Raw genomic sequence first — 26,058 nt, 5'->3', positions numbered from 1 at the left:
TACACAGATGTGATCAGAAACACACTGAAGAAGTAAAACATAACTTTTAAATGAGGTTGCAGTGTTTGTTCAATAACATCCAGCAGCACATTGTAGCCCAAAGGTAAGTCTCCAGCACAGTCACCTATTTACTGTATATAGTCATGTTTGATGACAACACAAGGTGACATGTTCTGCTGCTGGTCAGCCCATGTGGTCAGTGCTGCATAGACACTAAGTTCCTCCCTCTTATTAAAGTCAGTGTCTGAGTTTTAGTGGGTGTCAGGTGTAATTACAGTTCGCTGATTATAGAGACTTGGATTTCTCTGGAGAAACCAAGTCAGCCTGACCTGTTCCTCAGGTATTACAGAGTGCCTTCTCTGGCAGCACTTTTCCAAAAAATCTCATCTGAACATGAGCTACTTAGCAGCTACATTGTTACGGATATTTAAAATGAGCACAATTGGCAAATATGTGCCAATTCTGTGAGATTTTTAAATGAGTCACTGCCCTATGTTTTTTGGGTGACTTGACCGTGTTTACTCAACAGTCTGCACCACAGTGCTGCCTAATTAGCTGTATGACGCACTGGATAGCAGATCTGTGAGTGTGTATGTGAAATGGCAGAATATCCTGCAATTACACAGAGAGCTCCTAAGATAAACCCTGCTCCTGCAGACTGTTTGTCTCAGTGTGAGTCCACAGGGACGAGGCTGCACTATCCTCTCTGCTCTGAAAATACGATAGCTTAGAAAATCCTACACAAGTGCCTCAAATTTTACCTCTACACACCACTCATATATTTCCAACCCTCCGGATTCACCTTGGTTCTGGTCCTCACAGAGTGTGAGGATGTATGACACAGGAACAGATTACAAGCCTAATTGTCTGTGTGCATGCCCTTTACCTCCGATAGTGTGTGTAGGAGGAGGAAGTAGATACTGCAGCATGTAGGCCTGCAGACAGCCCTGCACAGACACAGGAACTGTTGCAAAATGCATAGCTGTCTTAGTGAGAGACAGAAGGATATATAGGCTTAAAACAGAATGTACAAATTAGGGTCAGTTCACCCAAATTACAAAAAAAGTTCCCAGTTAATCACAGGGTATCCAGCCATGCGGGATGCACGTAATAATACAATATAAGTTGACTCAAGCTGCTGAGTTTTTCAGATCTCCTCCATTGAGACTTCCAGAGCCAGCCTGGTACACTGAATGTAAATGGCATTTCTTTTTCAGCTCAAAATTCTAAAACGTTTGTCAGTTTGTTTTGTCAGAATATAATTTCTGTAATTTTGGTTATTTTTGGACAAATGGCACACCTCACTTTTTAAAAGAAGCTATTTCCTATCAAAGATTAAAAAAACTAAAAAAACAGAGGGTGGTGAGGAGGTGAGATCTGTAGATTATTCCTGAGTAACTGGGGCTTTGTTTGTTGTTAGACATGCTGCTAATGAACTGTTTGACATGTTATCTTTCAACAATGTGAGCACCACAAACAAAGTTGTTTCACCTGCATTGTATTGGGTGGTTGCAGAACTGTCAGGAGGTGAGATCTCAAAACCTGGGTGAAAAAAATCAGATTTCATCTGTATGACTAGATACCACTAGAAGTAAGAGATATTTGTATATTTTGTATTTTGGATAAACTGACCTGCTCCTGCACATCAGTAAGTATTATGGCTTTCTTCCATATTTTGCCCGAGGGCCAGAAAAAACATTTACTTTCCAGTTTCAACCCACGCCTGATTGACATTATTGTGTAAATTCCATACAGGGCTCCCTGTAGTGCTGTTTATTGTGCTAGGGTCCTGAAAAAACGTAGTTCACTCCACAAGTTCATGACCCTCGCCCCCCCCCCCCCCCCCCCCCCTCAAATAATATCACCAGAAATGTCAAAGTTCCTCTCTTTATTTTGCTTACATTTTCCATGTGCCCTTGGGGATTAGGAACTAAGGGGTGGGGTTTTGCTTTGTCTGATCATGCCATTAAACACCGATACAGCTATCCCCCCCCCCCCCCACCACACACACACACACACACACACATATATACAAACGCACACACAAAATCCATTTCCTTCATGCCATTATAGGAAATGAGCTCACTTCACTTCCCCTCCATTCGCATCGGGTTATCCTGTCATTTTTCTACAGTAGAAGATCTGCTGATCCTGGGCTCCCCCGGGGGCAGCCTGCACTCTCAGCTTTGTGCCTTTTCTATATGTTAAAACCAGCTAAAGTACACTTAAACAGCCACATGTCAAAATGTTACCCACAGCAATTGCTTTGCATTGCTCCAGTATTCAATACTTTGACTATTTGGTACATTTTACAGTCTTGGAGGAGAAGTGGTCAGGACTTGGGGGGGGGGGGGGAGAAAAGAGAGGATCATTTAAATTGACAACAAATCCTGGTAGAATAGCTCATGAGATAATAAAGTGGGCTAAAGTGGAAGATTGAGCATGTCCGTATGATCAACAGGGAGACTTCACTTAATTATATCAGTGCTGCACTTGTTCACAGTGCAGCCAGGGTTTTTATTCACTGTCTCTTCATCTCCTTTTGTATAACTGCTGTTCACATGTGTTCTAGGAGGAGAGAGGAGAAAACTTGAAAGAATGAGCAAAAAGAGTGCAGAAAGAGAAACCAAGGCAGGCCGTTTCTAGCGGATGCAGGTGAGCTACATCTGATGATGTAGTGAAGCTGTCAGAAAGCAGGGAAAAAGGCAGGTGTCACTCTACCAGAGGTACAGGAAGAAGTGGACCGCTTGTATTCTCTTCCCTCAACGTACCCTTCACTTTTGTAACGTTTTGCGGTGTCAGATTTAGTTTTACCTTGGACTTCACTTGATCTGTCACACTGTGCTGGCTTTCAGCTGCTTCTGGCTTCTATTGGTGCTAATCAGAGTGGAGACAGTGCATCAAGTGAGGTGCCTAACCTAACTTGAGCAGCAGGGGCCCATGTGAAGGGGATAGATGGAGGGAACAGTTTAGATGCCTAACCCTTAATGAGGTTAACAGTAGATATTTATTAGGTCACTGAGATGATACCATACTGTTGCCATGCTTATGTATTGATGTCATTTCCTGTTTCAGCCTATCACTTCCTCTTTCAGCTGGCTGCATGCAAAAAAGAAGTAGATGTGAGTCTTTTGTTTGGCTAGTTGAGGAAACCAGCACACCCATCCTGTGTCAGTTGCCAGGTTCTGATCCTCAGACTGTAGGCACCACTGTCTGTCACAGACTCTTAACATACAAAAATGATGCCCTTGAACCAGTCTTACTCAAAGCTTATAAAAAACCCTGTGTTTTTATGAAAAAAAAAGACCACAGTGTTAACGATATTCATTGGTCAATGTTTGAATTACACAGTGCAAGTTGCAGACTTCACAGTAAGGATAACATTGTTAACATGAATGCACTACACACCCCTTAATACCCCTTAAACTGACCAAAAGAATTTTGTGTCTGCTCACAATGAGTGGAGTTTAAAAAAAAAGTGTTGAAAAGCTGTGATACTTTGGGAATCTTATAACTCATGTTTTAGACATAATACACAGTCATCATTGTTATACTACACCCTTCATGCTAAGAAATATTTTCAGAAGAATGTAGTAGAGCCATAAAATATGTTTTGGTGTGTTTTGTTTTCCACCCCATTTATAAAAAAAACAACAACAAAAAAACTTTTAAAGCAGCAGGGCACAATGGAGAAATGTGTGTAAGACCCAATACCAAGCTCTCAACTTAAAAAAAAATCTTTGGTAACGCAGGCTGGGTAGTGCCTGTTACTCAGTTGAATTTTTTTCTGTGCGTGTGTGTGTGGTGTGCGTGTGGTGTGTTGGTGTGGTGTGGTGTGCGTGTGCTGTGTGCGTGTGTGTGTGTGTGGTGTGCGTGTGTGTGTGTGGTGTGTGTGTGTGTGTGTGTGTGTGTGTGTGTGTGTGTGTGTGTGTTATAGAGAGCCTTCGTGTGGTGTACAATTTGGCAAGTGCAAGGCAGCCTGACATTTCCTTGAATATGATGCACAAACTAGTATTCAACTTAAAACCAGTTTTTAAAAAAACGTTCCCATGAGGGAAATATTATTAGTAGGTGGAGAGTTAAAGCACATTAAACTAATGTTGAATTAAAATTAAAATACACAGTAAAGGCAACAAAAGTAGAGCAATTTACTACTTAATAGCATGACCTCATAGCACATGCTGTCTGTATTGCCATGACACTTGAAGACAGTGGGTTGGGGAAACAGTGTTTCTTTCCGTCATCATTATGGCTGAAATAACCACTCATGCTGCGTTGTACCTGTTGTGGAAATTTTAGATTTGTTGGAAAATTAAACGGTGCTGTTTCTGGATTAATAACATCATGCCGAGGACAAACGAGCACTGTGAATTTCATTGCCTTCTCCAGGAAGTAAACGTTACATCTGGTGATCTACTTGAGGTACAGATTTTTTATTTGCAATAAACAGATAAATATTACGCCAAAATAACAACATCATGCTTGTTTTCTGAATGATGTTTATATATGTCAGGGCTTTGCTAACATTGTAGCTGGTCCATTAACACAACAGAAACATCATTTCAGAACGTACCAGGTTGTCCTTTTTTGCCCGGTCTCTGTAAACAGGGATGTACTACAGAGCTCTGGGTGCCCACAGACAGCTACAATGATGTGTTTCTCCATTTCTGATTCAACAACGACAGAAATCAGGAGAATGTAACCGCTGATAGGCTGTCGTGACACAGCTAGCTTGAATTCCTCACTCAATTTGAAATATTTCAACTCACGCAAATATACGATTGCCACGATTGTTGCCTCATCTGCGTCACACAATTTGTGCTACAAATTTGCATCCATTCACATTGACGTTGTATGGATCCGCACCGCTGAAAACACAATGCGCCATAAGGCTTAGTACCATTCTGGCTTCCCTCTGTTTTTTTTTTTTTTTTTTGTTCAGTGCTGCAAACCAATGCTTATGTTAACATGCCGACTATAGATTAGAAATAGCCTTTTGGCTAATTCTGTCATTTTCAACCCATGGGAAATCATTTGTTTTATTAATTTGCATGGAGGCTCAGTCCTTGACGCAGTGGCTCTTGTTTTGGTTTCCACCTGCGGTGGTTGCTAGGGCTGCACAGTTATGGCCAAAATGATAATCACGATTATTTTTGATCAATAGTAAGATCATGATTAATTTACACGATTATTTGTTGATTTTTAATCAAAACTAATTTTATTGTTACATAGGCTATTTCTAACTGCTTTCACATCCATATTGTGCTACATTCCTCTTATGTTGTATGTTGTACATACATACAGCTCCAACACATGTAAATGAAAATTATCTATCTAAAATAAATAGCCTAGGATATATATACAAAGAGAGAAAGCTTCATCACTTGTTTTCAACAATAACTGATTAAAAGAGCTAGGGAGAGAGAGGGAGTGCGATGGACATATATGCTACTCTTGGCTGCTTGGCTACTACGGCTGACTCTTTGTGACTGGGTCCAGCACGGGTCGAATGGTGGGTCGGCAGAGTTACACATGTGGTGTGTCTGTATTGTCACTGCGCTACATTTTTGTGAACTATGATATTCTGGCCATGGGCCACATCTCTCGCTCAGGTCCGGCAGGCTCCGTCTCACACGCTATTACTCCACAAATTGAAGTTAGTTTCATTGTTCTGTGTTTTTTGCCGTGGCCGCCGCAATAGCAGAGTTACCAGCGGAAACAATGGTACATATATAGGTTTGCCTCTCATGCTTAACAATATACAGCTGTGTTAATAATAATTAAAACTGTGGACAAATGTCAGAAGTGTGGACTGGCTGCCGCTGTGTCTACATGTTGCTGGGATTCGTGTGTGAGTGATTGGGGGCTGGGCTGCGTGGAGATTAAGAGGAGGGATCCAAACAGGCACAGCTTTACAGAAGAAATGGGTCATGTAACGCAAAATTAAACCATATTGATATAAACAACATGGCTTTGTTTGTGGAGAGGCAGCGGATATGAGGACATTAGGTGCAACGGTGCGACCTAGAGGAAAAATGTTACTCGCACCCTAGAGCCCTGTGAGCTAACAGACACTAACTAGCACTGGTCACTGCTGTTGTCTGAAACACAACACAGACTGGACACAATGTTGCATTTACTGGTTTGTGGAATTTTCCTCCCATTCCTCTATCCTCTGTGACTGTCTACATCTAGAAACTAAGCTGTGCGGTTCAGGGAACAACTCTGACTGGCTGTCATGATAATGATCAGACAGTGGTTTACGGAGCGGTAGATGGTCTTTGCAAAAAAAACCGGAGCGTTCTATGAGATATGGAATGAACGGAATGACAAATTTAAAATATCACTCAATCACGCAAATTTGATTGTGGGAAGCCAAAATTGTGATCGTGATTCAAATTTGATTCATTGTGCAGTCCTACCCTTTGCTGCATGTCATTGCCCCCGCTCTGTCCCCTTTTCCTGTCTAAGCTCTCCACAACTAAAGGCCTAAAATGCTCCCCCCAAAAATAGTACTTTAGAATAAGTACATGGAATGTTTTTACTAAGGTTTTGATTTATTTTGTTGAGTACATTTTCAAAACATGTCAGTATATTTTTATGGTTGTTGTTTTTGTAACATATTTTATTGTTCTTTCCTTTCCAACCCCGAGGACTCAACTAAGGACAAAGTTAAATGCTATCACTTTTAGTCAAGTCCCTGTCTGTGTCCTTGCAGCTTTCCTTAGTGGTGTTTCTTTGTGTCTACAAGTTGAAGTTGGTTACGCTATCATTCGGAGCAATGGTTAATCTTGCCCCTTGCCTTCTCACATTAACAAGCATGGCTGTTTTAAGCAAGTGACTCTCTTTAAAGGTGACCCTAATGTCCGACCACCACTGGTGCCGTGTAAGAATAATTGTACAATAATGACCTTTTAACTCACTAGAGAAATTTGCCCCTTACACTTGAATATGGTTTAATGATTGGCTTTGGTTTGTTTGCTCAGAGCTGGAGCTTCAGCTCTGTATTACACTGTATTAGGTTTTTAGTGTTCTGGCACAAATCTTTTACTACAAACACACATTTCTGTTTAGCGCTCGAAAGTAAAATTATTCTCTTTAGTGTTTCTGGTACTGTCCATTGATACCAAAGCTTAATTTCCTGGTATTTTTGTACATGAACTTGTGTGGAAACGGATTATTGCAGAGCTAAGAGCATAATACCAATGTATACATAATTAAAGTGCCCAACAGTGCATTTTTCCACAAATGGCATAAACAATGCTGATGTGCACTGCTGTCCTGAGTATTTTCTAGAGGATTTATTGGAGGGGGGTGTGATTTACAGCAGTCACAAGAGACACAGAGAGGGGTGAGGTAGGAAAGGAGGGCATGGGTTAGCACACTGAAAGAGAGTATTTGAGGAAGGGGGGCTGTGTAGCTGTAAGCAAAAGCCTCGAGTTGGAGCAGAGCAGGGTGCAGCTGAGCCTCTGGCAGGGACACATCACTGAGGGCTTTATTGTGATTTGTAATTATGTGGTTTTCTGTAGGGCCTCAGTTTGGTGCGCTCCCACACTGAGGCTCTTTTTAGCCGGGGAATACTGAGTAGGAGAACAGAGAGAGGGAGGGTGGGGCCAGGGGTCGCTGTTAACTATTTATGTTAAACCAAGAATGAGCAGACATGGCTGGAGCTCCATTAGAGTGAAGCCCTGTTAATGCTGTGACTTAGACGCAATCAGGTTTTTATTTAAATGCAGACAGAAAAAGGGATAACTTTTCATGTTTTTTTCCCCCGCCATTTTCTTTTTGGTTTCAATATGTGTGGTTAAAAGTAAGTGTGTAGTTAGTAAGATGTTTGAACTGGACAACTGTACATTTCGCCAAAAAAGAAGTAATAGAAAAATGTGCCACAGTACAAGCTGAAAATAAATGATGTTCAAATATGTCTTGTGCAATGAACTGAAAACCACGGCTGATGTGAAAGTGAACAGGTGTGTTAAATGATGATGGTGACATGTTCGGTATGTTGTTAACATAAGGTTGCTGAATTGTACATTCTTGTCCATGCTGTGTATTATATCAGTGTTTATTTTATATTAGTGATGATGATGTCACGAAAATCATGAATTGAATGAATTCAATTCATGATGATTCTTGTATGCAATTCTATAATGGGAAGGACAACCTGAGACCACTGTTGTTTTCCAAGAGTCCAACATTCAGTGGTACCTGTGTTTTGGTCGTGGATTCATATACAATGATAAATTGGCCTAGCAGTGATTTTTCTCCTTTTCATTGGGATGTTTAACCCTAGATCCCTCTCAGGTCATCTGGTATAGGTCTGCTTTCTATTCCCAGGGTTAGGGCTGCACAAATAATCGCAATGTTATCAAAATTGCAATATGGACCAGTAATATCCATACCTCAAGGAGATGCAATCTTTGTTAAAGGCAAAATATGTGTCAAACCATTCTCAATTAAGTATTGTGGTGTAGGGACTGCCTGATACTGGTTTTTCAAGTCGGATACGGATTATCACTCGTTTACAGATATTTGGAACTGATATTATGGGCTGAAATACTGTATGTGCCAACAGAAACTGAATTTGAATCATTTATAGTTGAATTTGAATTGTTAAACTTCAATAATTGCATTGAAGAACTGAATTTGAATCACATAATTTGAAAATGTATTGTTTAATTTGAATCACTGCATTGAAAAACTGAATCTGAATAGTATAGCTTGAAATTGAATTTATTTGTTTGGAACTGAAATTCAATAAAAATATGATCATCAATGAATATTCAACTCTATATATCTTCACATTCAATTCTCACAATTGGAAACACCCACAATGCAATGCGCGCAGCTTTGCCGGCTTGTTAAAAAAACAAACATTGGTGGACGTAAGCGCAAAGAAGCAGAATGTTTGCTGTTTGCAGAATGTTAGTGTTTGCTGTACATTTGTTATCCCCGTTAATGTATTACATTCATTTAAAGCTAAACGCTTTAATGCTGGTACAAATTGATATTAATAAGGTAGATGCATCATATAGCTAATGTTACGCTAACTGAACATATCATTTAACTTTAGGCTGTTAGCTGATTTGCTGTCTTTTGTGCCATTTGTGTTAATAAAGTTTAATGTCCGGTGGCATTTTCATTTTTTTTTATATGCCGTTACTGTATGCGTAAAGTTAGCAGAGATTTAGAAATTGGTGTGTTTTATCAGTTGTAGCCGAGTTGTAGCAAGTTCTAAAAAGACATCACAAGCATATTTAAGCACGAAGGAACTTTATGCAAATGTAGTGGTGTAGTTTCTTCATCATGGTCTTAACTGACAACTGTTGACCATTTAACACACTAACATCTGTCTTACTGTGTTAGTGGGTGTTTATCAATGGTGTTATTATGACTTTTTATATGTTGGTTGAAGCTTGTGTGTCTACAGTACTATTTAACCTTTCTCAGTTGCAATTTACTGTATATCATGTTGTAGCTCATTAGCTGGTAGCATTTACCTTGTAGTTGCTGATCATATTTTGAACCTCATTTGTTTGAAAGCTAGAAGCTACGGAACAATGAACTAATGTTACATGTATGCAGAAAATTACAAGCTAACGTAAACTGTTAGCTACTTTAAACTTAGTGTAATTAAGATTAATTAATGCAATTCTCCTCACCGCTAAGTATTATGACAACTACAAACATGAACTCTCACGTGTTTTTAATGTATTGACAAGGGATAAATAACATAACAACTATTGCTTACATAATTGCCTATTAATGTTGGTAATGTTACCTACCATCACACGTTGCGGGCAAAGTTGCTGACAGTAGATTCTCCTCCTGCAAGCAGACTGACGATGATTCACCTTTCTCCATTTCAACAAAAAAATTGAACAGCACAGTTCACAGTTCCACAACCATTTCATCCAGTGTTTTGAAATGCAGTGTGCACAAATGACGTGCACTTGCTAGCCTGTTCCATTTACATGTTCTCCAAATGCAACAGAGGAACCCGACCTACCCTCTGAAGGACCTGACATGAAAGCACTAGTCCTACCAAAGATATATATATATATATATATATTTTTTTTTTATTGGATTTCAGTTCCAAACGATTAAATTCCATTTCAAACTATACTATTCAGATTCAGTTTTTCATTGCAATGATTCAAATTTAACAATACAATTTCAAATTATGTGATTCAAATTCAGTTTTTCAATGCAATTATTCAAGTTTATTAATTACTATAAATGATTCAAATTCAGTTTCTGTTTGCACATATTTCAGCCCATACGATATACATGTACATTTACAGTAAAAGAAAATCACATTGTAATGAATTTAATTTTTTTCATTTAAATTAGAATATTCATTCCCTCGAATATTGGTAATCATATCGCAGTATCAGCGTCGTAAAGTCTGTCAAAAATAATCACAATTACATCTTTTCCTCATATCATGGGGCTGCACGATACACACACACACACACACACACACACACACACACACACCACACACACACACACACACCACACACACACACACACCACACACACACACACACACACACACACCACACACGAAAGCGGTTGCGGTGCTGTTGACGTTACACTTCCTCTAAGACAAGTAGGCACAACAGTGATTCCTATGCCCTGATGACTGACTGACAGGCTAAGATTGTAAGGCAAGGCAACTTTATTTCTACAGCAAAAAGGCAATTCTATTACATTCCTTTGAACTTGTTAGTTGTCATTATGGTACTTCATATTCTTTTTTGGTTGTTAATTTTGGCCCAGTTGCGACTGATACCAGTCCTGAGGATCTGACTGGCCAGTGTTATTAATGTTACTCTGAGTGAGCAGTGTTACCACATTTTTTGATTTTGAAAACTTTTTGGATTCACAATTAAGGTAGAAAATAAAAGTTTTCTGTTTAATGTATTTTTGTTAATGTTGAAATGGATTTTTAAACATATGGTATCAAAAAAAGTATCGTTAAGGAACCGGTATTGAAATTGGCAGATTGAAAGATTTTGAACGATGACCAGCCCTACTTTGGAGTCAGACTTAACATGGAGAAGCAGCGTTGAGTTTTTATGTAGGCCTACCACACATCTGGAACAAACTTCCAGAAAACTACAGGTCCGCTGCAACTGTTTGTTTTTTTTTGATGCCGCATTTTTTAAATCAAGCAATTGTTGATTTTATTCTTGTACTTTATACCGGTCTTATACTTTTTTCTGTTTTTTTTATATTCTCTTTAATTCATGTTTTTAATTGTTTTTAATAGCTCTTTAATGTTTTATTAAAATCACTTTGAATTCCCTTTTGAGGAAATGGGCTATATAAAGCAGCCTTTCATTGCCTAGATCTGCTTGCACTATAGCAGTGTGCAATATACAAACACAAGTCACTGGAAATTATAGTGGGCAGAACTTAATGCAAATATCTTCACTGATGTGTTGTTTTTTATTGTGAGATTTCAACAAGCTGCTAGAGTTGGAAGAGCTGCCTGTCAGTTGTGTGTTTGTGTATGAAACATGGTGGCTTGCTCTGGAATGGCTCAGCTTTCCCCAGTCCTGAGAATCCTAATATAAATGTGAAGGAAAGGACTAATGTGCTGCAGTGTGTGGAACAAACTCGAAAAGTAAATCAAAAAAAGATGAGAAGGGAATTCACAAATGTAGGTGTCTTCCAACTGAACAGGAATATAAAAGAAGGGAATGATGGACAGTACTGTGAAGGGAGGAGCTTAAGGGGAGAATAGAAGTTATAATAAATGTTGTAGTGTTAAATTGCTACGCTGTATGTTTTGCCTGCGCTATGCCAGTTAAATTAAAAAGATAAGCTAGCTGTTTTAAGCTAGCTGTTTTAAAACTCATCTCTACTGAGATGAGTTTTAAAACAGGGCAGAGGGAGCATGGCTTGCTATGCTTGTGTGCCACTTTAACTGTAGTGCCTGTTGAGGCAAACTTCCTACTATAGGCTGTATATCTGAAATAACCTATAGTGTTTGTTTGTTGTGATTTTTTTTTGTAATGATCAAAGTTTGGTGGAAGGCTGGTTGCTGAATGTTACAGCTTCCAGCAAAAGTAAACAGTTAACGTTTTAAGTACTGTTCATATTTTTAACATTTGAAGTCTAACAATCGGTGTACAGACAGTGACTCAGAGACTTTCTTTGTATCTGCTTATGGATCAGTCTTCTCTTGGTCTGTCCTTAAAAGCAAACTGAACCAAAGGCAGAAAGCCATGCATTGACTTAAACCTGCCCACAAAAGCTGCCAGTTGCTGCAGGTTGATTTCCTGTTTTGCTGCTTTTTCTGTTTGCCTCTTTGAAAACTGCACACATTTAGTGTAACTCTGCAACTCTCTGTGCATCCACATGCAAAGAAATATCAGATCCGATTCAAAAGATAAGGATTTGGTTCCTTTTGGCTCAGTTTATGGTATGCTAAGGTAAAATGGCCAGCTCTTTCCACTTAAGTGTGATTAAAGACTAAGGGAAATGAGGCATTGAGACAATAAAGGATTATTGGCTTCAGCAGCATGGGGGAGGGCCTCCCTGCTTTCTCAAGGGGACCATAAATACATCTTTTTTTGTCTTCACAGGAGGACAGTTTTGTTAACAGTGTCTTCTCAATTACTGCCCAACTCAGCCCTGGCACTTGTGTAATTCTGATGTTTTCCATGCTCGGTGTCTCAGCTTTTTAATTGGCTTAGTATCATGTTGTGGTTCAGGAGCAAAGACAAGGTAGTTTGGGTTGGCAGTCTGGAAAGCGTAAGGCAGACCAGTGCACGTTTTGAGCTGTTCAGTCTCCAGTTTCAAAACTTCTTTTTAAATTTAGAGTTTCAAAGTTGCTTTAGCAGATGATATATACTCTGCAGGATAAAACGTGTGTGTGTGTGTGTGTGTGTGTGTGGTGTGTGTGTGTGTGTGTGTGTGTGTGTGTGTGTGTGTGTGTGTGTGTGTGTGTGTGTGTGTGTGTGTGTGTGTGGTGTGTGTGTGTGTGTGTGTGTGTGTGTGTGTGTGTGTGTGTGTGGGGTGTGTGTGTGTGTGTGTGTGTGTGTGTGTGTGGTGTGTGTGTGTGTGTGTGTGTGTGTGTGAACAGGAAGGGCAGGGCTGGAACTGTGCAGCGTGTTTCCTTTAAGGCAGGAAGTGAGCGGGGTCAGACCACAGAAGCACTATGACTTATTGCACTGAGCTGCTGCTGCCAAAATAAACAATCCATTGATGCCTTACTCTTCCCTCTGATTTCATACTTTATTCTAATTAGGCTCATTTTCAGTTTTGTCATTCTCTAGCTTTCACCATTGCCTTTAAGAAGATACTGACAGACTGGTTGTTAACTAAGACGCACTATAGTGTCTTTTTTTTTTTTTCCCTCCTCAGACACTTTTGCCACAGAGGACAGTGCGATGGAAAAGAGCTAAATGTTTCAGTAATGCCGTATGAGGGTAGGGATAGGAACTCAACATTCTTCAGAGGATCAAACTATAACCTTTTACATGAAAAGTGAGAAGAATTAAGGAGCTGAGATGGCGAGACTCAGCTGCTTGGGTCTAGTCTGTTTATGGTGACATTAATACTGGATTTAATCTGTGCTGCGCTGCTCCTTTTTTTTATTCTCACACACACACACACACACACACACACACACACACACACACACACACACACACACACACACACACTAGTGCAAATAGGAGTGTACTGGACGAACAAACTTCATGTGACAGTTTTTTGCTTTTCACATCAGTCATTTACCAAGATACCTGCCTGAATGAACACCAGCAGGGCATCAGCTATGGACTGTAATGCTATACACAAAAGTTAAGACACCACTCACCGTACCCGCAGACAGCCAACATGGTTACAGTCTGGCTTGATGTTCTTTTATACTAAGCTTAAATTAATTTCCCTTTTTTAAAATGTGATGCACTGGTAAGCAAATAAATACATTAAATAAATAAATACTTTGTTTGTTGCTTATTATCTTTTAGTTTTCTGGACTTTCTTTTCTAACAAAGGGAAGGCTTACACCAAACATGTGGCACCTCAACTGTGACCTTGTGATCCATTAGGTATTATTTCTTTAGCAGAAAATGTAGTCATGAATTCAAGCAAGACGGCGGCCTTTTTAAATTATCTTCAATATCTATACATTGTTGTCAAACGTTGGTACTTTCACTGGTTATAAATGACTGACCTTCTGGACCACTACACAAACCTTTTTATAGCAAAGTTGGTTTTATTACACTGTACATCAAATCTGTCCTCATGTCAGAGGTGCTCTCACAGTGCAGCTTTATTCTGCTCATTCTAAATCATTCTCTCCGGTTTTGTGATTACTGTGATGTATAGAAGCTATAGTCTGACTTATAAGTCTCTTGTAGTACAATGCTCTTGAGGGATCATGAATTCTACCAATATTGACTATTCAAACGAATAGACCCTTAGTTTATGGACTTTTTTGGTATAAAGAAGAGGAAATATCAATTTCCTTTACTGTAAGATCTTCTGTTTGTCCAGCAAAGAGAAACAAACACATATTTGTGGCACAAATTGTTTATTTACAACCATGCAATGCATGCATATATATTCTCATTTCTCAGCACTGAAAATGCTACTCAGTTAGAACAACAAAAAAGATATACCCTCTGAAAAAAATGAATTTTGTATTCTTCCTCTACTCTAAAATCAGCAGAAACTAGCAGGGCATGAAACTGAATGACAGCTGGGTTCACTCTGCCCCAGTTTCTACCTTCTCATAAGCTCTGACTAGTATTTGGAAGTCAGCGAAAGAACCTCACATTGAATTTTTTTTTTTCCCAGGCTGTCACTTATTTCCTCAAATCCTCAGTTTGGATAGTTTGGATATATCCGTATTTTGGATAATATGACTTTTGTGCATAATAAAACCTTTAATGGAATATAGACACTTAAATCCCTGAAGCACTGTGTTTCTGTGCCTCAGCTTGACCTCAAGGGCAGCTACTGCAGTTTGCTCTGACTTCCTGTTGACCGTGTTGGAAAGAGGAGGGAGTTTAGCATTTTGGGTCATTGCAAATATGTCTTTTTCTGTTTCTTATTTTTTCCCTTGAGGCCAACTTCCCCTTTAAGCAGTGAGCCATCAGCGTTGTTGTCCTCCTGAAGGGTGAAGAAAATACACTTGTAAATATAAATTACTTAAAAGTACTTGCTGTAATACAAATATTCATTTACAGACAAAGCATCAGCGTCAGTCTTTGGAAAACAGCGCTGTCCTAAATAGAGCTTGATTGAAAAGTTGTAATAGATCAAAGCAGGGAAGTGAAAGAGGACCACTTGCATTTAAGTTCTTGGTTTGAACAAGACCCTTAACCCTTCCACTCTCCACTGTTGCTGCCCAGTGGCCTTTAGATCAGTGCGGTTTTAGTAGGCAGCTTCCAGTGTGAATGTGGAGCAGGACGTTTCTGCAAAATAGCGTTCATGCTCTGTGAATCTACCCTGGATAAATACCGGTAAAAAACAGTAAAATGCACTTAGCAAAGAGACCTTATCTCCACCTTTTCTTTAGGCCATCTCCTGGATGAAGCCAGCGGGCCCTGTTGCCAGGCTGCATTGTCAAGGAAATGTTTTCGTTGTTCAGAGTCAACTCTTGAGGCTTCGCTCTTAGCGTAACAGTGTTAAAACAATGAAATAAACTTCATAAATGAATCTGGTCATCACCCAATGTTTGATGTCTCGTGCACGTTGGCTTCAGTGAACTGTAGTTGTTAACGTGTGGAAATTTCCAGATAGCTTAGGGTTTCAGCTCTCTGGTTACTATGGAGATTATCACTGGAGCAGAGTGTGTTTTGAAAGCAAACAGGTCTGTTTTGGCACTATAACCAGCTGGGAGGATGTCACTTACAGCAATGAAGGTGACTGTGTGTGCCTGCATGTCGGATTTACTAAAAAATAATTATAATAAAATGTGTATTCTGACATGGGTCCTGTTTTCATAGTTTGGGCCATCATTCATATATGTTATAATAATGTAGGGATGTGGTATAAGTTTGGTGTTAAACACATTAACTGGATTCCTTGAAGACCGACATTTCCATTTGTCCCATAAGGGTGGAATGTATGTGACAGATGGGTTAATTAGATGCTAGTCAGTTGATCTCAACATATTAAGGTGTTAATGGCATTTACATTCCTCTGAGAAAAACAGGAACTTTCTTGTACATATTTTAGCAAGTTTTTGCATACACCTGCTAAAACAAGTACAAGAAAGTTCTTGTTTTTCATTGTGTTGTTTCAATCACAGTTACAGTTTATTTTTTAGTGAGAAAGGACTTTGACTTTGTCGGATGTTTGTACTTAAACTGTCGAACATAAAGCACTTGAGCAAAATTACTGATAGTAGTACTGTTCAAAGAGCTTCTTTTTCTCTGCCATGTCATCTGGTAATTATCAATGACACTGGTCCCATTCTAAACTGGATTCACTTTACAGAGCACTTGTTTGTCTGGTGTTTGTTTATCTCCCACTTTTTTGAGTCTCTTTCACTCCCTCCTTTGGAGTCTGGGACCATCTCTCTGGTCAGCTGCAGCGAGAGGAACCTGAAAGGAAGTCGAATAAACAAAAGGAAAGCAAGCCAAACAAAGCTGCAACGAGGCTTTGGTAGACATGCCGGTTCAGAGGCAATGTGCACAGACAAGAGGTCTCTGTGAGAGTGGTGGTGCTCTGTATTCCTGTGAAGTGCTCACTCAGTCACAAGCATTACAATCACACATGCAGCAAGGGTACACAGAGAAAGTTGATTTATGCCTACATTTTCAATACTGTAGTGCACAAATGTGTTTTTTTCATGGAGTCATCCTGTAACTTTAGCTGGAATAGTGTAGTCCCTACCAGACTTAGTCCACACTAATGAAAAATAAATGTTAACCGCTAAAAGAACTTTGATTTGAAAATAAAATTACTACATTTAGTATTCCAGTGGTAGTCATGTTTCTTATGGAAACTAATCATTATAAGTGTATTTTTAGTTTTTATCACGCTTGACATTTCTTTAGATAGTTGCTCACTCTCCCTGGGCTAACTGTTACAAGACTTTTGTTTGAATGTAAAAAATATTAAAAGAAATCTCCAGCCCTAATGGATACCTAGGAAAGTCAATAGTGGAGGCGAATTGACCTTCATGTAGGTACTGTCTGTATTAACAGTTCTTTCAGCCCTTGTAAAATTAATTTGTGGTATTAAGTGATATCGAAATTAAACCTCTTAACTGTCTGACTGTGGCTGTGTCTTTTTTCAGGTAATTAACGTTTCTAATCTGATGCTGATCTGCACCTTCTGCCAGTACTTGACTGTTACTAATACAGATGGGTTGTCTTGAATCTCTGAGGCAACTTCAGTGACACTTTTGTTTAAGTTAGTGTATTATAGGATCCCCATTAGCTGTGCCCTTAAACACACCTAGACTTCCTGGGGTCTGTGTGCTAAACTCCAGAAGTTGGTAAAGTTGAGACTTACCAAAGTTATTTGTGCTGGATAGATGACGAGGCACACGTATACTTTTTAAAACTTGGGCCGCTTTGTGCTGCATCCAAGAGTTAAACTACTGCTTACTTTTTGATCTTTCTCGGTCCATCGCCTGTAGTTCTCTCCTTGTGTATACAGTGCTCCATGGCATAATGGTAGAAAAGTGATCAGTACCAGCATTGTTCAGGGACGTATGGGTTAGTGCATAGCCTTTTGTCTGCTGATCTGTTGTGTTTATTGCAAAACTGCAGTCCCGCATGGTGTCTCATGCAAGATATGGGATTTTAGAAACACCTGCATTGATTGAAAAAAGATCTGGAGAGAAATTTTTCTAAACGCCACAAAAAAATAATTGTCAAGGATATTCTGTGACTAGAAACCTATCTAAAACCTTTAAAATACAAGTTTTATTTAAAAGTTTAACAACACTTTTTTGGTACACTTTGTAGAAGAAACGTGCGCTGTCCACCAGCCACTAGGTTTGAATGATTGAAAGAGAAATGCATCTGTAATGAATCTGCAAAGGCGAGAAACTGCCTGTGTAGACAGCGTCACCAGCAATCCTCCCTGCCATTTTTGGTTACGGTGTCATGCAATGTCTTGATTGTGGACAGCTGACACGTAAGCCCGCTGTGAGGACAACTCAAGGTTGTTCTTCTGAGGACGAATTGTCATCTGCTGCAGGTAGGACATTCTCCATCGGTGGAGAGCACAAAGTTTCTTTGAAACGTCATGTCAATGACGTTATGTCCTTGCATGCATGTTTGGTTACAGTCCACCGAGCAAAGAACAGATTTTTTTTTTTTTTAAATCATAAATCTGCTAGTAAAGTAAGGCGACACATTTTTAATTTCTGATTGACAAATGTTGACTAAATACAGCATCTGGAAGTGAGGACACAGCATCATGTCAAGGTTTCTCACTGGTGCTTGCACAATGAGTCTCATTTTTACCTGGAACTGGTACAGGGATATCTGGATATAATCTCTGTTAACACCCACACTTCTTTCATTATTATAGCTTTGATTCAGAAATCTTGATAAGCGTCCGTGATGTTGTGATACAATATCTCAAGGTGCTTGCACACATTTCCTGCACACAGCGGCTCATTGCTAGGCTCAGGGCTGTTTACCAACAAGGGATTTTCAGTTTGTCAGGCTTGCCACCTCTCTGCGATCACACAGCATTTCTATATCCATGGAATCCACACCAGAGAAGAGGAACTCCTTTTTTTAAAGATCTGGATTGAGGATGGACTGATTATCGGCCCTTTTTTTTTTTTTTTTGCAGTTTGCAGATTATCTGTATCAGCGTTTCATTTGCCCGATAATAACCAATAAAGTTGATATTTGAAAAGTGCGCTACTTTGGCTCTGCTGCAGCTCTGTGAATGTCCCTTCTTCTCTGGTTTCACTTACCTCTGAGTCTAACTTAATGTCCAGCCCACAACACTGTCTGACTATCTTTTAATGTGTATTATGTTGAAAATGTATAATTTATTAAATAATAGCTTAAAGCCATTAAAACAAAGATTTGTGTTGTGGATTTTTGTACCATTTCAAAATCTTAATTTTTACTTTTTTTCTGATTTTTTTTTTTTTTTAAATTTTCTTTTTTTCTGTAAATGCGTAATGGTTCCAAATATTGGTTATCTGTTTCATTCAGTACTAATAATCTGTATCGGTATGGGTCCATCCCTGATCTGGATGACATGACCAGTCTTTCAGGGTGATCAACTAAACCTCAACAATGTTACTGTAATGGACCATAGGTTTGTAAAGCATTAACACCAAGCTACAACCGAGCTTTTAATACATTTTAAATTACCGTATAAGAACCAGAATAAAGAGTTTTTATTCACCAGCAACTCATGAATTTTCTTTTCATCCTGAAAATTCAGAATCAGAACTGTGTGAAAGTTTGAGAAAATTAACTTCCTTACCATCTTCATGAAGTGGCAAGTCATCTCAAATGATTTCATTCAGTGAAAGATGTCAGCAAAGCAAGTATCGGCTTGTATGCTCTGAGGAAAATGTGTGAATCGTTGAGAGACCTCCCATTTCACCTCCTCTTTTCATTTCCTGTGCTTTTTTTTTAGGTTGCTACACGGCAACACAGAGATGGAATAAACTTCCTGTCTGTTTTCTGTGGTTTATCACAGACTCTTTTGACTCTTCCTTTTCAATCTCTGGCACACTTCAGACTGGTTGATTTCACACCATTCATCATTTCATGTAGCCAATTGTAACTTACACAGTACATTATCAGTTTTCTCAGTGAACTCCTTTTCAGATCCTTCTTTTAAATGTGGATCTGTCAAGTGTTTAGGAAGATGTCTCCAGTTTGAGAAATTAACCTTTCAAGACTTAAACAAAAGCAGGGCAGATACATGTTGAGAGTGTGCTTTAAAACTGAACTGGAATCATTTAATTTTATGCAGTACAGAAGTTATTCATAAATTCAATCCTAAAAACCTTTACTTCCCTCCCTAAAATCCTGAGGAACTTACTTAGGTTCTTCTTTTTCAATCCTAATGCCAATGTCAGTCCAGTTTTAAAGATTAGAATTATTTGAGGAAAATACATTTGTTCAAGCATTTAAAAGATTAGAAAATTAATTTCTTTTATTCTTTTTTTTTTTTTTTTTACTGAATGCTTCAATATACACACATTTGAGAATGGTATTTACAAAACCTTAAAATATTTTTTTATTTGCTCAACTTTATATTTAGCTTTAAAGGTAATATTGAAAGAGAACATCTTTTATCTGAAAGTTTTTAAATTGGATTCAGAGTGTCTCCGGTAAACTTGAGTAGAAATGCTGAGCGACGATGTTTGCCCCGGCCATGTCAGGTGCATTGGTCTGGTCAGGCCTTTCATGTCTGCAGGCTTCAAGGCCTGCTAGTTTCTGATTTTTAGAGCTGTGAGAAGGCCAGTCATCTCAGGCAGCCTTGCTCACCTGTATGCGTCTGCTCTTTGATCGATGGCCTTTCAGTCCGGAGTAATTATCCCCGACCAGACCGGGAGGCTGGTGACTTTGTGGACTGCCATGTCCTTAAAAAGGTGCATAAACCTAATCATTCTGGTTATTTGTAAATGACTTGCATCCACGGCAGAGGTTGTCAGATGGTTTCAAAAGGTTTACTGCCCTTACTGAAATGGCAAGTAAATGTCTCTTTCAAAATAGTTCATTGCAGTTTCATCTGGTAAGGTCTCTGCAAGTTGTTGTTTCACATCCTACTTTCTATGATCATTTATATAATGTGTGCATGTTTCTGTGTCTGTTAGAAGTATTTGTTAGTTCATTGAAGTATTATAAATGCTTTTTGTGGACCCCAGTAATGGCTACTGTCGTTGCAGCAACTAATAGGAATCTAAACAAACAACCACATAAAGGAACAAACAAATCTTTAGTACAAAGACCGTTGAATACATCACTCTATTATTGTTATGAAATTATCTGACAGGATACTGTTAACATAATTATAGTTCAATTTTGTGTTGTGTGGTTGCATATGTTAGCATTTAAGCTCTGTTTAGACTGTATAAGGAAGCATACATCATTCTTTAAAGTACAAAAATGCCACTCTTAAATAATAGAGAGTTTTCGAGAACTTAAGAAAGCTATGGACAACATGATTGGATAGACAAATTAGAGAGGAAATGACACCTCACTATCTGGCTTTTGTTACTGAGCATGTTTTTCCATACCATTTTAATATCCTCCATATCTTTATACCATGCCTATTCCACATCTATTTGCTAATATTTTGATGCACCAATCTATAATTTAGTGACCCTTTTTCCTCTATACTTCTGTCTGTGTGCCTGTACATGTGTGCGTGTGTCTGAGTACAAAGGTTAGTGCAGGAGAGGCGCTGCTAATGGATGCATGTTTTATGCATCAGCAGTAGGCTATATTCCAGTCACCCATAGCCCATGACGCAGCAGATGCCTCCCAACTCAGGACCACCACACTCTTTGTCCCTGTTTTCCTTCATCTTTGCCAGTTGATGGTCAATAAAAAAGGCCTTTCTTCTGAAATGTGCAAGATCAGAAGAACAAATCCATTATATGACGTGTTGCCATCAACTATCATATACTCGCACTCCTTCCCGTGGTTCAGCCTAATTGTTGGGAGGCTCCAGATGTTTTGACCGTGGAGTGCTAAAACCAGAGAAAGACTAAGCTCTAGGCTTTGTTTTGCTGCTTGAAGGGAGACTAAAGATCAAATAATGATTGTGTAGAGTGGCTTCTCCTGTGAGTGGGTAGTAGCATTTTTGGTGACACAAGACCGTACAGTATGAGGCAAGACACATCACTGTGGTCCAGTAATCTGTTGTAATAATATGTCTCCTGGTTTTCTGTTTTAGGGCATCAAAGACAGGGGGCGAGTGGCTTAATTAGTGATTTGTGATTATTTAACATCTCATTGTGTAATTCTTTTTGTGAAGGCACCAAAAGTCAATCCTATAATATTGGTGCAATGACGACATTGATTTATCATAAAATATTGTTTCTTTATATCACCTATCTCTACTTTGATATGTCTCAGTTGTTTATGCCCAATACAAACAGTAGGCCAATTTTGTCATTGCACAGTGACAAAACATTTGTATATTTGTGGTCTCCCTTATATTGTCTTGAACCATCTCCTGGTTCTGGCAAAATAAGGGAGACCACTCATAGTTGCGGATTACATTAAAACCAAATGTATTTAGCCCATATTGAATTATACTTAGGATAAGAAATTTTCAGTAGTATCAGTAGTGTAGTGAGTGCATGGGGGTGTAGGTGAGTGTGGGGAAAGCAAAATGGAACCAAAAATGACACCCCAAACCAAAAAAAAACTGATGGCTGTGTGGAGCGAGAGAGGAAACTGCATCTCAAACCCTCTTTAACAGAAAACGGGTGGGCAATCAGGAGGAGTGGATTCAGGTGTGTTCTCATCCTCCTGCCACACCTCTGCCACACCCCGACTGCCTCCTCAACAGCCACCAGGAAAAAATAGCATAGGTCACCCACAGAGTGGGAGGGGTCACTACAGTTCTCTTATTGTAAATTTAATAAATGACATGGACACTCAACTTTTCATTGCACAACTTTCAACTGTATATGAGAAAAAAACTTTTAAAAACAGCCTATCACATTTTAATAACTCATACTACAGATACACAGCTGAGCAATTAAATGGATACTTTGCCAATATTCAACCAACTTTGTATCATAACAATGTTGGTATTATGTGTAAATAATTATGTAAAACTTCCCTCCGTCGTACCAGTGCCCAGAACTCCCTACTCGCAGGCCAACAGAAATCAGGCCTGTTGCCCGAACTACAGATTGCACTTCCACATACGAACATATAGGGGCCTATTTTACCGATCTAAGTGCATGGCGTGAAGCACCTGGCACAGTTGCGTTTAGGATGTGTACAAATCCACTTTTGCTAGAGTGTCATCTACCATTCCTTTTAAAAGCCAGGCGCGTTTGTACCTTGGCGCATTGCTATTATGATGTATGATGCTAAGCTGAAAGAAGAGATTTTCAGAGGAGGAAACTGATCTGCCTGTGCGTGAAGTGAAAGTGCCAGTAACCAAAATACCATGTAATATAAAATATCTAGATATACAAAATAATACTATTTCACATTGTAATATTTTATCTTCATTCTTTTGTGTGTGTGTGTGTGTGTGTGTGTGTGTGTGTGACAAGCATAGTGTGTATGCACATTTTACTAATGCAGGGTTAAAAATAACAATGACATGCTGTGTTATTGACTTTAAACCAGGTTTTTGTTGGTCAATGATGCGATCGCTTCCCGCTACCTCAAGATAGCAATACGCCAAGAAAGCACCTGAACACACCTCCCTGTAAGACCAGCACACCCATGGGTGAACAGATGGGCACAGGTGCATTTGCTGTTTAATTGGCATGTGCGCTGGACGGAAAACTGACAAACGCTTCGGTCTTAAACTAGCAAAGACACTTGCGTTGGGATTTGCGCCGGGCTTCGGCAGGTGCAAGATAGGGCCCAAAGAGTATAGAAAGAGTAAAATACTTTTTTTTACACTGTTTCAATGTCTAATACAATTAAATATAGATATGTAAAGCACAGAACACAGATAAACTAAAGGGGAGGAGGAATGTGATTTAAAATGAAGGAAATTAAAGAACCCACAGCCTTAATGACATACAAATCACAGGAAGTCCGGTCACATTGTTTAGGACAGGCAAAGACATGTTTTTGTGCAGTGAACAAAGCTGTCTGCTGCTTTATCCTTCCAAAGACGTGTTTGAGGGTTGTTGTTTTTTTCATCACAGCACATTGAGCATCTGTACACGGTATTATCTCAGTGTCTGAACTTGGTTCTAGAACAAGGTGCTGCTTTTAGATGAAGGATAATATGCATGTAGTTGGTGCGTGTATTTGTGTGTGTGCATGTGTGTTTGTGTATGCAAAAGGATTGTCTTTCGATGCGCTTGATGCTATCCCAGGTCTTTGTCTCGGGCTAGGGTGACAGCACAGTGTCAGAGGTCATGTAACACAATCTTAACCCTGACCTCACCAGATGCCTGCAAGATGTACGCTCTGATTAAATTATGGAAGTGAGCGTCAAAGTGGAGTGAGGATGCTGGGACAAAGACACACATGCATCATGGCTTTCAACAGATGATGATCTTAGTGTCTGATTTGGAGAGGTGTGTTTTTACAGGCCTTTTTTTTGCAGTAATTGTTCTAAGATAAGTGAAGTTTACTTGAAAACCTGATTGCACAGATTTATTTACTGATATAAATATATGCAGACTACACACAAAAATTAGTTGCAGTAAAGTGTATAGAGGGAGCAAATTAATTTAAAAAACCAAACTGTCTCAGCAATTAGGTTATACTTTCCATCCATCAATTGCTAAAAACTAATAACCACCTTGATCAAATGAGCAGCTGAGATTATCTTGTAATGCAGCTGGCTAATTTCATTGGTTAAGGAGTAATAGTCATTTTGGGACTTAAATCACTAATACAGTATGTTAATCATCATACATCAATGTTAGTAAAGTTGTCTTTTACTTGGAGATGGGCTCATTTTGCTTTGCAGTAGCACTATGGGCCAAGGCCGATGAGGCCTGGCCCAGATGTTACAGCACATTGCAAAAAGCTCACTAGGCTGCCATGCCTCTCTACTTTGTCCTTGCACACATTTCAAAAATCGCCATCAATTATGAATTCTTTCCATCTGGTGGGGTGTGATTATAGCTTTTGGCGCCTGGTAGCCGCTTCTGCTCACAGCGCTGTCAAATGTTTTCACTGCTACCATTCAGCGCTGAGGAGTTGAGGCCGGAGAGACACTTGGGCAAAAGCCAAGAAAGAAATGAGAGTGGGAGAGACCTTACTTATTTTTTCTCATCAGCTAATTTAAAGAGCATGATTGAATCCTGTGAAATAAATATTGGCTGACTCAGATTGGTTTCTAATCGATTGAAGCTTCCCTGTTATGTTGGTTTTCTGAATGACTTTAGTCTACTCCTTGTTTTCTCGGTGTGGTGTAGGTTTTCTCTTACACATATTTAAAGTTACATTGTATAATAATTTCTCCCATCTAGTGGTGAAATTGTATATGACAACCAAATGAAGATTACTTTCTAGCCCCTCCCATTCCGAGCGTGTTTTAACTTCTACGGTGGCTGTATTATTCCAAGAAGTTTCAAGGAGCTTTCCTTCCAGTGTAACAATAGTTTTACTTTTTTGTTATTTTGGTATTCATTGCTAACATCAGCTATCAGGTTCCCTTAACAAATGCAATCTAATGTTAGTAAGGTATCAGTGCTATCGTTATTCTGTATATTGTACGAGAATAATAGTATAAGGAAATATTTACAGCGTAGGCTACACATTTTTCAAGAGATCAGTTGATGCAACGGAGTTGCGAGGGAAGCCAGTTGCAGTAGATCGGTGAGGCAAAGAAACTAAAGATAAAGATGGTGCCCTGCCACACAAAACTTTTACTTTCATTTTTTGAAATAAGTGTTTGTTTTATGTAGTGAATGTAAAAATGAACTGCTACCCCCTCTGTCAGCTCTAGCCACTGAAAAGAAATGAGCGGAGAAATCAGACCAATTACAAAAGCTGGTCAGTCTGACGTCCTGTAGCCTGAGCTCATTACTATTCATGAGCTCGGCCAGTAGCACTGGGTAAAGGATACTGATAGCCAGGCTCTCGTTGGATAAATGTTAGCCAATCAAAGTCAAGCAGCTTAGCTCGTTGAATAATAATGAGAACTGGCACAAATCGAGCTGAGCCTTCCTGCAGGCTTTCTATACCACTCTAGAATTGCTTGAAATAAGGTAACCAAGACATTTTTCCATGGTCCAGAGTCCATGGTAGAACTTCAGACATTACCACAAAGTAATGGAATACGTGTGGCAGGGCACCTTTTTTAAAGATGGAGGCGCAACATGGTTGCCGCCATTTGAGCGACTCACTCGTATCTAATCTGAATGATTCTGAATGGCAGATTCCACGCTTACAGAATACTTTGATTAGTTGGTGGAAGTAA

General features: G+C 39.2%; 1 protein-coding gene and 2 long non-coding RNA genes across 3 annotated transcripts in view; 1 reads left to right on the top strand and 2 right to left on the bottom strand.

Moving 5' to 3' along the window:
• The window catches only part of LOC116688438 (uncharacterized), a 466,907-nt gene that overhangs the window by 262,645 nt on the left and 178,204 nt on the right, over positions 1-26,058 (bottom strand). The gene's annotated exons all lie outside the window — the stretch shown is intronic.
• Positions 1-26,058, top strand: part of LOC116688402 (guanine nucleotide-binding protein G(i) subunit alpha-2) — a 60,717-nt gene that overhangs the window by 6,737 nt on the left and 27,922 nt on the right. The window lies entirely within an intron of this gene.
• On the bottom strand, positions 777-25,156 carry LOC116688435 (uncharacterized). Its single transcript, XR_004331774.1, has 5 exons — positions 25,066-25,156; positions 12,350-12,356; positions 7,481-7,486; positions 4,010-4,019; positions 777-790 (listed from the first exon to the last, which is right to left on the bottom strand). It is a non-coding gene; the product is annotated as an uncharacterized LOC116688435 (long non-coding RNA).

The sequence above is a fragment of the Etheostoma spectabile genome, chromosome 4 (assembly GCF_008692095.1).
Source record: "Etheostoma spectabile isolate EspeVRDwgs_2016 chromosome 4, UIUC_Espe_1.0, whole genome shotgun sequence".
Taxonomy (NCBI): Eukaryota; Metazoa; Chordata; class Actinopteri; order Perciformes; family Percidae; genus Etheostoma; species Etheostoma spectabile.
This window is presented reverse-complemented; position numbering and strand designations above follow the sequence as displayed.